This window comes from Elephas maximus, chromosome 18 (genome assembly GCF_024166365.1).
Source record: "Elephas maximus indicus isolate mEleMax1 chromosome 18, mEleMax1 primary haplotype, whole genome shotgun sequence".
NCBI classification, from domain to species: Eukaryota; Metazoa; Chordata; class Mammalia; order Proboscidea; family Elephantidae; genus Elephas; species Elephas maximus.
This window is the reverse complement of record NC_064836.1, coordinates 28,202,060-28,211,033: the sequence shown is the minus strand read 5'-3', so window position 1 is coordinate 28,211,033 and position 8,974 is coordinate 28,202,060. Positions and strand designations below refer to the sequence as shown.

At 44.8% G+C, this 8,974-nt stretch overlaps 1 long non-coding RNA gene across 1 annotated transcript; it reads right to left on the bottom strand.

Annotated features, from left to right (window-relative positions):
* Positions 1 to 421: 421 nt before the first annotated feature.
* LOC126061635 (uncharacterized) lies at positions 422 to 4,676 on the bottom strand. Its single transcript, XR_007513859.1, has 2 exons — positions 4,450 to 4,676; positions 422 to 641 (listed from the first exon to the last, which is right to left on the bottom strand). It is a non-coding gene; the product is annotated as an uncharacterized LOC126061635 (long non-coding RNA).
* Positions 4,677 to 8,974: the final 4,298 nt, after the last annotated feature.

The window sequence follows — 8,974 nt, the reverse complement described above, 5'->3', positions numbered from 1 at the left end:
TGATCAGGGCCTAGCACAGACGAGATGCTCAATAAATATTTGTTAAACGAAAGAGGGAAGGAAAGAAGAGAAGGGAGGGAGGGAGGAGGGGGGAGGGGAGAGGCCGGGTTGTGAAGCCTGGTTATAATACCAAAAACAGCTATGTGCTTTCTCAACATGCTTGACTGTCTGGCACTTCACCAACAAGCATGCCCAAATGATTTTGTTTGTTTTCTTTTGCTCTGTTCTGCTCTGTTTTGTTTTGTATGGGCACACAATGAGTGACATAACTCTGGTGTTTGAGGTTTGACAGAAAACTTCATGTTGATGATAGTTGAAGACTGGGCAAGAGAAGGACAAAAGTCAGGCCAGAGTTCATAGGCATTTAACACCCACAAAATACAGGAGCGTCCCCACATACAAGCGTGACTTACTGCACAGCGGTGGGCTGGGCTCAGTCACACAGGTCACACAGAGGCGCTGGCCTGAGGGAGGCTGACAAGGGAGAGGACGGTGGTGGGACGCTCCCACGCAGCAGCTGAGGAGGCCTGTCCAGGTTCTGCCTTTCCTTTGCACTTGGGGATCACCCCAGGGGCGCGTCTGTCACCTCTTTTTAATGTGGCTCTAGTCATGGTTGAGGCTTTGGCAGGCCAGGACCGCATCTGTAAAGAATGCGAAAACTACCGGCAGCCATGAAACACCAGCAAGTGAGAAACAAAAGCTTTTTCTCTTCTGTCCTGAATGTGGTTTCCACAGCTTTCCTTAAAAGGGTGAAGCTATGCTATCTCCTTGCCCCATTTTAAGGAGCCCTGGTGGTGCCGTTTTAAATCTATCTTGACTGCTAACCAAAAGGCGTCAGCGAAAGGTGTTAGCGGCTCAAAACCACCAGTGGTTCCAAGAGAGAAAGATGTGGCAGTCTGCTTCCGTAGAGATTTACAGCCTTGGAAACCCTGTGGGGTTGCTATGAGCCAGAATCAGCAGTGGGTTTTTTAGTTTTGCCCCATTTTACTGGTGAGTTTCAGAATGTGGAAAAAAAAAAAAAAATCTGTAGTCATTTCTGGGTTGTAAGATTATGGGAGATTTTTTTAATTCATATTTTCCTGTATTTCATAGACTCACCACAATCACCAAATACCACTATTATAACAAGTAATAAAAGTTTGTTAAGTTTAGAATACCAGGTCAATTAAAATTGAGTTTCTTTTCAGTTTTAGATTTTATTGTGGTGAAATATGTTTAACATAAAATTTTCTATTTTAACCATTTTTCTGTATATAATTCGGTAGCATTAATTACAATCACTGTTTCGTGCAACCATCACCACTATCTATTTCAAATTGTTTTTATCACCCCAAATGGAAACTCGGTACCCACTAAACAGAACCTCTAAACCAACCCCCCAACCCCTGGTAACCACTCATCAACTTTGGTCTCTATGCATTTGCTTATTCTAGATGTTTCACATAAGCGGGGTCAGTCGCACAATATTTGTCCTTTTGTGACTGGCTTATTTTACTCAGCATAAGGTTTTCCGGGTTCATTCATGTAGTAGCCTGTAACAGAATTTCATGTCTTTTTACGGCTGAATAAACCCCATTGTATGTACATACCACATTTAGTCTCTCCAGTCACCTGTTGATGGACATTTGGGTTGTTCCCACCTCCTGGCTGTTGTGAACAGTGGCTGCAGTGAACACTGACATCAGTGTCCAAGTATCTGCTTGAAACTGCGCTTTCAAGTTCTCCGTCTGTGCCCACGAGTGGAATTTCTGATAATTCCGTATGGTCATTCTATGTTTAATAAAATTTTGAGGAGCCACCAAACTCTTTTCTACAGCAGCTGAGACATTTTACATTCCCACCAACAATGGACAAACGTTTTAAAAATTTAATTTTAAGTTAGCCTACGGATTAAGGCCCAACAAAGCAGAAGTCTTCACTCGAGCAAAAGTAGCAGAAGTCTGGCTAGAAGCATAAAGCATACCCTGCCCCCTCTACTCAGAGGTAGCTTGCCTTCGGTGATTCAGTAGCCTGGGTTTTATTCTGGCTGCCAGGAAGCTGCTGTTAGTAAATGCACAGAACTTCCCTCCTTCCTCCCCTGCCTACTTGGAATTTCCACCACTCACCTGTTTTCCCTAGGTCTATAATTTTACGTCTAATTTTTGTATCATATATTCTTTTTATTTATAAATCTTTACATTGCAAAAATAACACAAGCATATGGTACAAAAAGCCATCTAATGTATTTCTTATTCTAAGCTGCCTTAGAACTCCAGGGAACAAGGTGCAGCATTCCCTATTTTATCATTAAGTAGAAGAACCTAGCTGATGTTCGTAGGTACTGGCTGAGCTAATCCAGCGTGCTGAGCCAGGTGGTGGGCATTATTGCCCCCCACACCAGCTTTTCCTGGAAGTCTCAATTCTGGCATAAGCATTTGCTAGGGCAATGTGTACTCAGAAAAAATTGCCCATGGGGAAGAAGGAATTAAGTGAAGAAACCTTCTACCCCTGTAACCCCTTCTCTTCCCTACAACTAGACAAAACAACTGGCGGGGCACTAGCCAGGTCACAGCCCCAAAGTGGCCCTTTTGCAACCAGAAAGTCATAGCCTGGTTGCTAAACGAATTTATACGGATTACTCAAGAAAGGCAGCAAAGCCTTTCTACCCTTGATAACAATTTTAATTCTTCAACTCTCTCCTTGGAGCCCTGGTGGTGTAGTGGTTAAGAGCTTGGCTGCTAACCAAAAGGTCAGCAGTTCGAATCTACCATCCACTCCTTTGAAACCCTATAGGGCAGTTCTCTGGGGTCCTATAGGGTCACTATGAGTCAGAATTCTACGGGGTCCTATAGGGTCACTATGAGTCAGAATTGACTGGAGGGCAATGAGTTTGCTTGCTCACTCCCTCTTTAGTTCAAGGCTGTGTCTTACCCTCCTTGTGCTGTTGTGACAGAAATATCACAAAGTAGGTGGCTTTGAAGAGCAGACATTTATTTTCTCACAGTTCTGGAGGCTAAAAGTTCAAATCAGTGTCTCAGCCCTGTCAATTCCTTCCTTTCTGGTGGCCCCGAGTGTTCCACATGATGTCTGTCTCCCCAGCAGGTGTGTCTCTGTGTCTAATCTGCTCTTTCAATAAATCAAAAGCGATGACATTTAGAACCCACCCTGCTCAGGTCTGATCTAATTAACACAACAAAGAAAGCCTGCTTTCAAACGGGATGACGCCCACACATATTTTGGGGAGACACAATTTAATCCGTAACAGCTGGCTTTTACACCAGCTAAATCAATAGTGCACTGACTTTCACACAGACCCCTGTGGTGCAGTGGTTAAGCGTTTGGCTGCTAGCCAAAAGGTTTGCAGTTCAAATCCACCAGCTGCTCCTTGGAAACTCTATGGGGCAGTTTTACCCCATCCTATAGGGTCGCTATGAGTCAGAATCAACTCAATAACAACGGGTTTCTTTTTTTTTCAACAGGTAACTTTAATAGGAAAAGGCCAAACACAAGTCATGAGAAACACAGCCCTTCAAGGGCCATGGGCCTGCAGATGTTGAAAGAAAAGGGTTGCAGATGTAGAGGTCAGCCTGGGGTGCCTGGGTCCGGAGGGGTGTGTGCTGGGCAGGGAGAAGGGAGCAGTCCAAGACTGCAGCGGCACAAAGCGCCCAGGGCAGAGGTGCTGAGAGCACCCACCCGCTTGTTGGGTGTCATTTAGTGCAGATGTTTGTGTCCTGATCCGCAGAATCTGCACACAGTTCAGGTTATAGGGCAAACTGGACTTTAGAGGTATGATTCAACTAAGGATCTTGAGGTGGGGAGATTACCCAGGTGGGCCCAATGTAATCACAAAAAGTCAGTTGCTGTTAACTCGACTCCAACTCAAGGCGACCCCATGTGTGTCAGAGTAGAACCATGCTCCATAGGGTTTTCAATGCCTTTTTAATCTTTATAAAGTAGATCATAAGGGCTTTCTTCCGAGGCACATCTGGGTGGACTCAAACTTCCAACCTTTCCGTTAGTAGGCAAGTGCACTAATGGTTTGCTTCACCTAATTATAAGTTCCTTATAATAGGGAGCAGGAGGATCAGAGTCAGAGAAAGAAGACAGAAAGATGGAAGCAGAGGTCAGAAAGCGATTGGAAAGTACTACACTGCTGGCTTCAAAGACAGAGGACGGGGCCACAAGCCAAGGAGTTCAGGCGGCCTCTAGAAGCTGGAAAAGGCAAGGAAATGGACTCTCCCCTCAAGCCTCCAGAAACAACACAGCCCTGCCTACCCATTTTGGGCTTCTGACCTCCAAAAGTGTGAGATAATAAATGCGTGTTGTTTTTAAGTCACTAAAAAAACAAAAGCCACTAAGTCTATGATAATTTGTTATAGCAGTGACAGGAAACTAATACATCCCCAAGAACACAGGGGCCAGGCAGGGCTCCACAGGGCTCACTGACAGGAAGGACCTGGGACCACCTACCTTGGGGCTGGGAATCCTTGCCCGGAGAGATGGAGGCTCCCTGAGTGGTCTCAACAGTTCAAAAATCCATTCATTTGCTTCTTGGATGGATTAAAACATGGTTTCTTTACCTGTGACTGGAAATGCACCCCCTCGGTGTGGCAATGTAGTTCTGCTACCAGAAGTGCACACGGCAACTTCCCTGTGGTCCTGAGAACGGAAACTGCATGAGCTTGGTCTTAGCTCACGCAGTGTGACCCATTCTGGTGGGGCAGTACAAGCACAGAAGGTTTTGAAACGTGACTTCTCCCATTTCTTAGACAATCTACACGCAGGATGAAACGAGAGGAGCACCCGTCAGACAGAAGCCAGGTGACTGCCTCACCTCAGCTCCTAACACCCTGTTCTATAGGCTCTGCTTTACACTCCAACACACACATACACACACACACCACATACACCCACAAACCACACACACTACACATATCACACACATAAACCACACCCATACATAGCAGACGCACCACACACATCACACACACCACACACACACATCACACACACCACACACATACATACACCATGCATACTATATACATACCACACACATACCACATACAAATCACACACATACACACACACCATATACATACCACATGTATCCACATACACATCACACACCACACATATACCATAGACATACCATGTACATCACACACAGGCCACACACATATACCACACACATCACACACATACCACACATACAAGGCAGGGAGGCACTTGTTCTCACAGGTAAACAAATTTAGGGTATACATTTGACAAGAGGTTCAAGTACACATATTTAAAACAGGAAGAGTAACGGTAACCAAATTAAAATACTTATGTGGGGAAAAAATTCAAATACATATTTTGAAAACAAGGGGAGTCCCAATAGACAACAGAAAGAATACATCTGAAAGGATATTCAGGTATATATTGGAAAACAGAGTTGGAATAATGAGTGTTTCTAACTTTTAGAATATACGACATAAACTTCCTTTAACTATGTGGGCAGATTTCCTTTGTGGATTCGTAGGAAAAAACTGTTGAAAAAGTGGGGTGTAAGAGGAACTGCAGATGTTTCTTGGAGGTGAGCTGTTTATGAATTTTGACCCAGATAAGGCGTATTGTGGAAGAAAGGTCCTATGGGAGCTGTGATTGGTTCAGGCTGTGCTGGCTGAATAACCTGGCTGCATCCTGGCTGCAAGTGAGGCTGGGCTTTGAGTTTTCTGGGAGGGGGGGTACATTCAGGCTAAAAATTCCCCAGATACAGCAAGACAAATGGCTGTAACCGCTATCTAATAGGTTTGTTACCAGGATCCAGGGAGCCATGTTTGCGGACTGGATAGCGTCTCAATAAACATTTTTTTTTTTTCCCTCTTATCGGTGGGGGGAGTGGTGGTTCAGTGGTGGAATCCTTAGTTACCTAGCGCTGCTATAACAAATACCACAAGTAAGTGGCCTTAACAAACAGAAATGCATTTCCTTACAGTTCAGGAGGCTAGAAGTCTGAATTCAAGGTGCTGGCTCTGGAGGAAGGCTTTCTCTCTCAGCTCTGGGGGGAAGGTCCTTGTCTGTTTGAGCTTCTGCTTCTGGGTGATCTCTCTTCCCCCATCTCTGCTTCCCTCAAACTTGTTTAATATCTTTTATATCTCAAAAGAGATTGACTCAAGACACACGCTACACTAATCCTGTCTCATTAACATAGCAAAGACAACTCATTCCCAGATGGAACTATAACCACAGGCATAGCGGTGAGGTTTACAATCCACAACACTTGCCTCCCATGTAGGAGACCCAGGTTTGATTCCTGGTCGATTCGATGCACCTCATGCTCAGCCACGGCCCATCTATCAGTGGAGACCTGTGTGTTGCTATGATCTGAACAGGTTTCAGCAGAGCTTCGAGACTAAGACAGACTAGGAAAAAAGGCCTGATAATCTACTTAAAAATCAGCCAGTGAAAACGCTATGGATCTCAACACTTGAGAGTCGGGGGCGGACTCAAAAGCAGCTAACAACTGTTGCTGGTAAAGCAGAGGACCAAGGAAAATGAGGGAAACCCTCAATGAGATGGATTGACGCAACAGCTGAAACAATGAACTCAAATATAGTAACAATCATGAAGATGGTTCGGGACCAGGCAAAGCTTCGTTCTGTTTATACAGAAGGTTGCCATGAGTCGGAGCCAACTCAAGGGCAACCAACATCGTCACTCTTAAGGAAGGGTATGGGACTAACTCCTGGTTTGCCAAGGGTGCTTAGAGTGCCTTATCAGTCTGCCACCTCCTGGCTACCCTTCGCCAATTTACCACAGCCACCACCTAGACTGCCCATCTGATAAAGAACTAGCCCTACTCATGTCCAACTCACCAGGTTTTTCCTGGAATCTTACAGGACCCCAGAGAGCAAGTTTCAACACAATAGAATGATAGTATGATCTTAATCTTTCCAGAATGCAAGAATCCGTTTGAGTTTCTCTGAATTACAGAACTCGAGAGGCTTCATAACACAAATCCTGTCCTGAGAAGCTGTGAAGAAATCTCGCCTCCTACCCCAGTTCCCCACTGGCAGCTGCCAGAAGTCCTGGACTCTGTCCCTTGGGTTATTGGGGCTTTTCATATTTCCCAAGGTCGGGGACTTTAAAGCTTTTGCTGCTACCTAGAATGCGGGAGTCTCTTGTCTTTTGAAAGGCATGAAAGAACATGTTAAATTTCCTCCTCTGCCTATTCTCTAACCAAAAAGAAAACCAAGCTCATTCAAATTTCAAGAGCTTATTCATTCCGTTTTAAGGGGGGAACCCCAGGCATGTCAGAGTAGAGCTGAACTCCATAGGGTTTTCATGGCTGTGACCTTTCAGAAGCAGATCACCAAGCCTTTCTTCCAAGGCACCTCTGGGTGGGTTCAGACCACCAACCTTTTGGTTAGTGATCAAGTACACCACGTTTGCACCAAGTTGGAATCTATTAAACAGGAACTGGTCACGGTGGTGGTGGTTTTAGGGAGGAATGAAATACCAAATGTCATTTTGTAATAGCAACTCTTGTAAGGGTCTCTGATAGTAGGGGTAGAGGAGAAGAGGCTATGTATTTTGGGAATGCAGTTTCACGGCGGCCCCACTGGGGAAGTGGGAATACAGCCCCTGGAGGCAGAAGCACAGAGGGCCATGGCCCGGAAAGGGCACAGTGGGAAGACAGGACTCCATCTCCAGAGGCCTGAGGTGAATATGACCTTTGTTTATCTATCAATCCCTCTGACCTCATTCCTAGATTTCTTGGAACAGAGGACATCAAGTAATGAACTGAGGTCTCACTTAATAAAATGGTCAAGGTCTCACTTTGGGGCCAGAACTGTTGTTACTGTGTTTGGACATTGAGGGGACACTCACACACCTACACACATGAGATGTCAGCAGCCCTGCCTTTGAAGGCTTCCATCTTGGTGGAGAACAAGAGGACATGAGATGGTGCTGACCTGTAGATAGTAACCACGGAAACCGACAAAGTTCTCAGGAAGTGGAAGCTCAGTTAGAATTTAGACTGGGGGGAGGGAGTTGTGAGAGATAAAAGAGGGGAGACAGGAGGTGGGAATCCAGATGAGGCAAGCCGCGTTGCTGGATGCAGAGAGGTGGGGACTCAGGTGACCTTGCCAAAGCACATTTTCAAAGACTCACTGATGCAATGGCCTTGTTGGGTAGCCGTGGAAAGTAGGTACAATTGAGCAGACAGAGCCAGGTCTGATTACAGGGGAACAGAAACGGCAGGGTTAGAAGTTTGGAGTGAAATGCAAGGGGCTTTGAAGATAGACAGGACTGGCTAGGAGAATAACATGGTATTTGTATTAACTAGAGCCCTGGTGGCACAGCGGTTAAGAGTTCAGTTGCTAACCATAAGGTCAGCAGTTGGAATCCACCTGATGCTCCTTGGAAACCCTATGGAGCAGTTCTACTCTGTCCTATAGGGTTGTTATGAGTCACAGTCAGTTTGGCAGCAATGGCTTTGGCTTTTTTTTGGTTGCCTGACAGATCTCTATAATATCTTTTACCTATGGTTTTTGACTATGTAAACTTTGCCTATATGCAAGACAATCTTCCGTAACATTCTCTATAGAAAGAATAGAAAGTTAATTTTGTTTTTAGCATGACTTTCAAAATTTATTATTGATAGTTTAGAAAAGTTTCTTTTAACTTCACAATTTGTTATTGATAATGTAAATTTGGAAGAACTTCTACCAAGATATATGTATTATTGTTGGTGGTAGTTGCCATCAAGTTGATTCTGACTCCTGGCGGCCCCATGCTGCAGAGTAGAATTGCTCCATAGGGTTTTCAGAATTGTGACCTTTTGGAAACAGATCGCCAGGCCTGTATTCCAATGCTCCCTCTGGGTGGGTTCAAACCTCCAACCCTTTGGCTAGTAGTCAAGCGCTTAACCGTTTACTCCATGTATATACTTATGTATACATACACATACATACATTTATATACATATCTATAGCTATTTCTATAT